General features: G+C 44.4%; 1 long non-coding RNA gene across 1 annotated transcript; it reads right to left on the reverse strand.

Annotated features, from left to right (window-relative positions):
• Positions 1-1786: 1786 nt before the first annotated feature.
• On the reverse strand, positions 1787-2611 carry LOC106300567. The gene is made up of 3 exons (XR_001262035.1): positions 2313-2611; positions 2101-2232; positions 1787-2018 (listed from the first exon to the last, which is right to left on the reverse strand). It is a non-coding gene; the product is annotated as an uncharacterized LOC106300567 (long non-coding RNA).
• Positions 2612-7468: the final 4857 nt, after the last annotated feature.

Below are 7468 nucleotides of genomic sequence, written 5' to 3' on the forward strand. Positions count from 1 at the left end.
AAGCTATCTCCTACGCGGTTAGCTAGGTGATTAATCTTAAAATCTAACATTAAGTGATCAGTTTAATGCAAGCAGTAAGAACAATATGAATGAAGAATACATGAGATCGCTTATTTATGTTTAGCTCACACGAATGACACCCTAAAACCCTAAGTAAGCTTAGCCGACTACTCGATCATTATGCAAGGTAACACATACACGATTTCTGAATATACTGCATAGAAAATAGAGTAGAAAGACAAGGGTTCAGGATGGTCTTCTCGTGATGAGAGATGAGGCCTTCTCCCTTACAAGTTGCTAAATCGCCAAAATAGAGTTCTAGTTCTCTTGTAAAACTAGCGTAAAAAAAAATAGACATGATAGCATAGGATTTTTATATGGAGGCGCCGGTGGTAAAGAGAGAGAAGAGAAAATCTAGGGCAAACTCCTGAAATCTTGGAGGTTTCCTTAATAGTCGGGAACAGCTAGTCGCTTGCTCTCTTTGGGAACAACCTTTGGATTGATCCGACTGGCTGTTCTGCGTTAGATATTCCAAAATGGCATCTTCTTTCATGGCACTCTCTTCTTTACTCTTTCACTTGCTCCAGACCTAGAATGATATCAAATAAGTACAAATTAGGACTGAGAATTAACTCAAAGCACGCATAACATGGTGTTAGAAACACCATATATCAATTCCCCCAGACTTAGATCCTTGTTTGTCCTCGAACAAGACAAAACTTCAAGAACAGGGAGAAGGGGTTGAGAGAGAGTGGGAACTCGCTTATCTTCAATAACCATACTCTTACTACAAATCTCTGAACCATACAAGCTGTAGACTAGGACCACACACTCTTACCAGAATGCCCATGATCGCTGTTCGAAGATCAGCTCCATACTTTGTATCTCATACCTGAAACGGGTACACTGTCGAGACAAAACTCCTTAAATTCAACTAAGAGCGGCGTGAGCCTCTCATCACAGACACTTTTCAGGGTAGACGGGCTAGGCGTGGAACATGCTATTTTTTTTTATATGGTGAAGCTAAGAGTGTTTAGGGGCTACCAAATTTGAAGTGGATGCAGGATATCGCGCAAAATAGCAAGAGAGGATGGATCCATTGACGTCCACAACCGTCACTCGTCTCTCCTTTTCTCGGAGCAACTGCTCTCCCTTTCGGATCAACCGTGGGACTGTTCTGAACGTCTCGCCTTCCTTCACATACTCCTCTAAAATTGGTACCAACTCCTTACTCAACCTTCCCAGTGGCGTGTATTCTCAGACTCGCCTAGAGATGTCAATTGGGTTCTCCCGTCCCGTCCCGGACCGCATTCTTTGTAGGCCTTCGCGGGCCGTCCCGCGGGATATCATATATTACAGTCTACTTCTTGCTGCACGAAAAAACATAAACAAGAATGAGTTTCTGCAGGAACAAACACCAAACAAGAATGACTTGATCATAGCAAAGTCTATTTCATTCACTTAAGACAATTTTTTTTATTGTGTGTACGTATACGTATACCATGAAGCACAATACCATGAAGGGCTATTTGTTCACCATAGGAGGATCTTCATGACCAATAACACTTTGGTCTTTTGGCTGCTCAAAGGAAAACGGAATAGGCGAAGGCGGCTTTGGCTGCCCGGTAGAAGAAGAGGTGACAGCATCCGGGAGATTCAAGAGCTTCCTCACATCAGGACGTCTTAGTGCTGCACACATTATATACACACACAATATGTCACATCAAAACTCTTTTATCTCACGTCTCAAGACTCTGTGGGAAAGACAGAGGGGAGGGGACTTGCCTAATCCATACCCAAGAGTAAACAGGTTGGAAGTGAGCCGGTAACAGAACAATGCATGCCCAAAAAAAATCATTGCTTATTATCAACATCAAAGAGTCAAGAGAGGGAGGGAGAGTAATAGTTACCTTTTCAATGCCCATCAGAATTGGAATAAAGAGAAAGGCAATGATTCTTGAGAATTTCTTCATAGTTCCAGCTACTGGATTCCCTTCCATACCTTCCTGCATGTTCGACTAGAGACAGAAAAACAATACAAGACTTGCTTTCAATATATATTAGGTCTGAAGATAAGGACTTGTAAAGAGCTCCTACTACCTCCACCATAATTATGAAAATGATGGCGGTGAGAAGTGGCAAGATATATGTAGTATCTGCAGTGGTGAGATCAGTAAACCAAAGAGTTCCACTGGTTTTAAATGACGGTACTTTCTCAGCCATGTTCCTGATCTGTATGTAGACAAAAGCATCAATCATTGAACGCACAGAAAAACAATGATGAGAGTCAAGTGAGATCAAACTAATCTTACAGCGAAGAAAAAGCTGATGAAGATGGGACAAGCCTCTCAACAGATTTTCTCTCAGGTTATTTTTGCTTCAGGAGGTTCTGGACTTGGATCCGTTGCATCAGAGAAGCTCCCGTGGAGGCTTGATGAAGTAGAGAAGCTCCGGTGGTGGCTTGATGAAGCAGAGAAGCACGGTGGTGGCTTGATGAAGCAGAGAAGACGAGAAGCTCCGGTAGTGGCTTGATGAAGGAGAGAAGCTCCGGTGGTGGCTTGATGAAGCAGAGAAGACATAATCAAGAAGCAGCTTAGGGACACTTGCTCCGATCACTAAAAAAAAAAACAAAACTCACTTTCAATAACATATTCATCACTTTCTAAATCAATGTTGTTTACACTTACCATCAAAGACATAAGCTTGGATTTGGCTCCTAGTGTGACTAAGTTTGTAAACGCATCAGTAGTCTTTTAAAACACAATCACACTCACATACTAATCGCCTTTTCAAGCAGAAAAGTAACAGTTAACAATAAAACCATAAAACAGCTCATACAGTTTCAAACATCAAGCCACAATAAAAAACAGAACATGAACTAAACATCAATTAAAATCGATTAAAACCGAAGCTAAGCTAAGCACAATCACACACACATCAAGAACAATGACTTAATATCAGATTAAGAATCATCATGTTTAAGTGGACCATTTTATCATTTACGAAGTACACATGCAGAGATTGTAATCAAAAGATAAAGTCCAGAATTCATGAGAGAAAGAAATTTTATACCTTTTGGTGGAAGGCAACGAATGATGCTTCGCAGCTACTGGTGGTTTATTTTATTTTTTTGGTGCTCACTGGTTGCCATTGTTCCTCTGGTTAGAACATGCACTCATCAACTGTACTCTTGTCAGAACGTGGTCTCATCGACTGTTCTCTTGTTAGAACATGGTCTCACCGACTGTTCCCTACAAGCTTGATCTCTCCCCTTCTGATGTATGGCAGAGACGAGTAAGAGGCTGTGTCGATCCTCCCCTCTCCGACCTTTTTCCACATATCTGCACATATGACACTGAAAAACAGAGTGCATGAGGGTGAAATAAAGGCTTAGGCGCAAGGTGGGAACTAGCTAAAGATGAGCTAGCCACTCATGATCAGCAAGATTGGTAAAAATGATAAGAAGTCCTGAGTGTAGGTCTCGTTTCCCTGATCTAGTGCCCATAACAAGAAGAATTTCAGTCAAGATTAGGTTCAATTTAGGTGGAGGTAAGTCTACCCAGTGTAACCTGATCGGTTGAAAACTTTTGGAGAGTCAAATGAGGTAAGTCAGGAGTGTTCCAGGTCCAAGTGTGGGTCTTTCGTCACTACTAAGGTCACTGGATAAGAATGTTAGAGCACGAGGAGGTTAAGAGATCATCACATAATAAGGTCCTAATTCCCACAAGAGTTTTAACTAACTCGATAAAGACATAGAGTATCAACACACAACAAGTGCTTCCCTCAGACTTAATTTACACCATCCCTGGTGTGAAACCAAATCGAGGTCAGCCAAATAGCAACACAAAGCATAAAAATAAAAAGTTCAGATGGATAGAACAATGGATAGAGAATAGTCCTTGTGGACTCAGTCGGACTCGCCGCTCTCGGCCGGATCAAGCAAGCGTCTGTTGCGCGAGCGATGAACCTGCGCAATTGAAGGTGTTGTTCCCATAGGTTCCTTTCTTGGACGGTGCGATCGTGGAGTCTGCTCTGCTGGTGATTGTCTCTGGGTGTCTCCACCAAGACAGCCGCCGGTAACGAGATGGAGTATCCTCTTCATGAGGCTGTTGTTCTTCCGCTGCGAATCCACCATCCATCGGCGATATGCCTGATCATATGCCACATCTGCGAGTTCTCCGAGGTCATATGACATGTCTGCTTCAGGGGTAATGTCCTCCACATCATCCATTTCCGCATCAGGTGCAGGGGCACGAGGGTCGGTGCATAAAAGCTCAGTTGGTGGGAGGAAACGGATGTTGTCGAACACCCTGAAGTTGGTGAGCTCAGGGTGAGGAAGCTTGGTGAACAGCTGGTTACCCTCCTTGTCGTAGAAGCTGTATGTATCCTCGTCTCGCATAATGTGGCATGCCATTTAGGTACTTGAGGTCGAGGTACTGAATCTCTGTGTTCACCTTGTACATCGTTAGATCAATGCCGAACTGCTTGAATAGTGGTGTGAGCAAACTACCGCTTCTGTCTTTCTTGTTCGAGCCGCGCATCAGACAGAGCCTCCTCTCGCAAAGCATGGTGATGAAATGAAAGCATGGGTTTGTCTTTACCTTCTGAATTGGAATGCCAGACCCTGAAGCGCGGATCTCATCCTCAATACCTGCATACAGGGTTTGCAGCTCCCCGTTTGTCACTTTGGAAGTCTGATCCTTGGCGAACAGGAGGTTTGAAATGATCTTTGCAATGACTCTAAGTGCCGGGTTCCTGATCTGCGACTGGTTTGCCTTGCCAGGTGTGAAGTTCCCATTTGCAATGAAGTCTCAGAAGGCGTTTGATGGGGAGAACTTTTTTGCCACTGCTACCCCTTTCGGCTCATTCGCGATCTCATAGATTTCATTGAGTTTGTCGAGGGACAGTGATCAATACTCTCCATCAGCCATGATTTAGAAGGAGCAGTTGGCGTAGGAGGGCGCAGAGGAGTCCTCGTAAGTAATGGTGGCAGTAGCGAGCACTTGGCAGGCAAGGTCTGGGTAGCGCTCATGTGCCTGATAACAGAGGGGAGCTATCCCCATTGTTTGCAATGTTTCGAACGCATCCTCGTCGATCCCGAGATCAGCAAGAGTTTCAGCATGGCCGAAACGAGTAGGTAGGATATCGACCTTGAGGTGGGAGTTGTAACGCCCAACTGTTTCCTTATCCCACCCCTCGCAGTTAAAGTCTAAAAGCATTGGGCTGTTGAGATCAATCGGTTCACCCTCTTGTTCACGAGGCCATGGGTAGGATGCGGAGGTCGGTTGTTGTCCTCGCAGCGGTGGCGTGTTGCTCACGAGGTTCACCCTTGTTCTCTTTCCTGATTGCTTAGTGCGTGGCATCTTATGAATCGAGGGAAATTGACTGCAAAAACAGAGAGAACTCGAAAATCCAAGCAAATTAGAAGCAAGAATCACTAAAAATGAATGAAAATTGAGGTTTTGGTGATTGCTCTAATTCGCAAGTGGTGGGGGAGGTGTACGGCGAGTGAGACGGGGAAGAGGTAGAGTGAGGCTTTAAATAGGCGAAACCCTAACAGCTTCCTTTTATCCCTTTTTTTTTTTGGGTCTGAGACACTTACCTTGGAAACATGTGTTGGGTTGTTCCACAACGGGAACAGTCCTTCGGTTGTTCTGACTGAAGAGTTCGGCTTTTCTTGTTTTTCTGTAAATTTAATCTTAAAAAGAAAGTAAACGGAAAGAAAACGATATGTACACTCACCAGTGGGTTGCCTCTCACTAAGCGCTTGGTTAAAGTCACTAGCTTGACTTGGATCAACCGATTAGGCTTATAAGGGATCGCTTAGGGGAATTTCTTCACCCTCCGCAATAGTGGAGTCAGCAAGGTAGTGCTTGAGGCGCTGACCATTGACAACGAACTCTTCTCCCTTTTTATCCAGCAACACAATAGCCCCATAGGGTCGGACTTCCTTGATGGTGAAAGGTCCAGACCATCTTGATTTCAGCTTGCATGGGAACAGCTTAACCCTGGAGTTGAAAAGCAAGACCTTATCGTTTGGTTTGAAGCGTCTGGCAATGATCTGCATGTCATGGTAGGCTTTGGTCTTCTCCTTATAGATTTTGGAGCTCTCATAGGCGAGATGCCATATCTCTTCCACTTTGTGGGTTTAGATTTTGCGCCTCTCCGTGGCTGATTTGATATCGAAGTTCAGAAGCTTGACAGCCCAAGCTGCCTTGTACTCTAGCTCGACAGGGAGGTGGCAGGCTTTATCGTAGACCAGGTGGTTGTGGGAACTGTGGGAACCGAAATTCACACTTTCGATTTCCGTTTAAATAAGGAAAGTTAGGAAAACCCTAATTTCCCAGAGGTCCCAGATATCTGCTAAACCACACGCCAAGCAATCAGAACACGCAATTAAAGTCAAAAAGAAATAAGAAATCACAAAAGAGAGCAAAAGGAGTTTTATTCCGAATCCGCGTATGAGCGTTACAACAAGGTAGAAGCCTTGGCCACGAGAGCTGTCGGCGAGATTCCTAGTTCTAACAACCTAAGACTGCAAAACCTAGTTGAGTCGCAGCTCGAAATAACAAAAACGGAAAGTTGCCTAATTGCTCTAAGTGCTAAGTTTTCTCCCCCAAAGTCTCTCTCTGGTGCCTCTCGCCTAGGACCCCTTATATACTGATTCCAAGGTCGTTTTACGCCTTTCCTCTTCTGCCCTTAAGCCGTCATAGCATAAAAATGGAGATATTCCATTTTTTCCGATCTTTGTAATTATCTTCAAAATTTCGTATTTATCCATGGAAACTTGACATTTATCTCCCCTTGCGTACCAAGCGTAAACCGACATGCGATTTACGGGCTGTTGGTTAAGAAATCGTAATTTGGGCCTCGAGTCTTGTCCTAGGTCCCTTTGGGCCGTCTTTCGACTCGAAGCGTTTATTATGGCTTCTTTCGATAAAGAATGAACTTTCCGCGGGGAATGTGAGATGGGTTCGCTACGGTTTTCGGGAGATAGCATCGAAGGGTAGACGAGAATGCATAGACTGATGTCGTGTTGACGTTTCGGAAGCTCCGTCTCCGGCTCGGTCGCTGCGTAGCGACCGAGCGGAATGGGCGTTTGGCTGTTATGTAGTGACTGAGCTTTGGCTCGAACTTGGTTACGACGTAGCGACCGAGCGGAGAACGCGTTTGGTTGCTGCGTAACGATCCTTTTCGAGCTCTTGTCCGATGATTCGTGTTTCTTCCGCAAAGGTTTTTTGTAAAGAAGAATCTATTTCGAAAGTATATTTGTCGAAGAATTTTTCTATGTTTTTTCTTCTTTGGGAATTTGGACGTTAACTTCGTCGTAACCGTTTTCGACCCCAACAATTAGCCCCCCAGCACATTGGGAATGTGGATTTCTAGCGAGGTCCCAATGCGTGGTATGGCGAGTTCGGACTAGATTGGTGTATTTGGGCGAAGTTCGTGTCCAAAAATCCGCAAGTAA

Source organism: Brassica oleracea, chromosome C1 (assembly GCF_000695525.1).
Source record: "Brassica oleracea var. oleracea cultivar TO1000 chromosome C1, BOL, whole genome shotgun sequence".
Lineage (NCBI taxonomy): Eukaryota > Viridiplantae > Streptophyta > Magnoliopsida > Brassicales > Brassicaceae > Brassica > Brassica oleracea.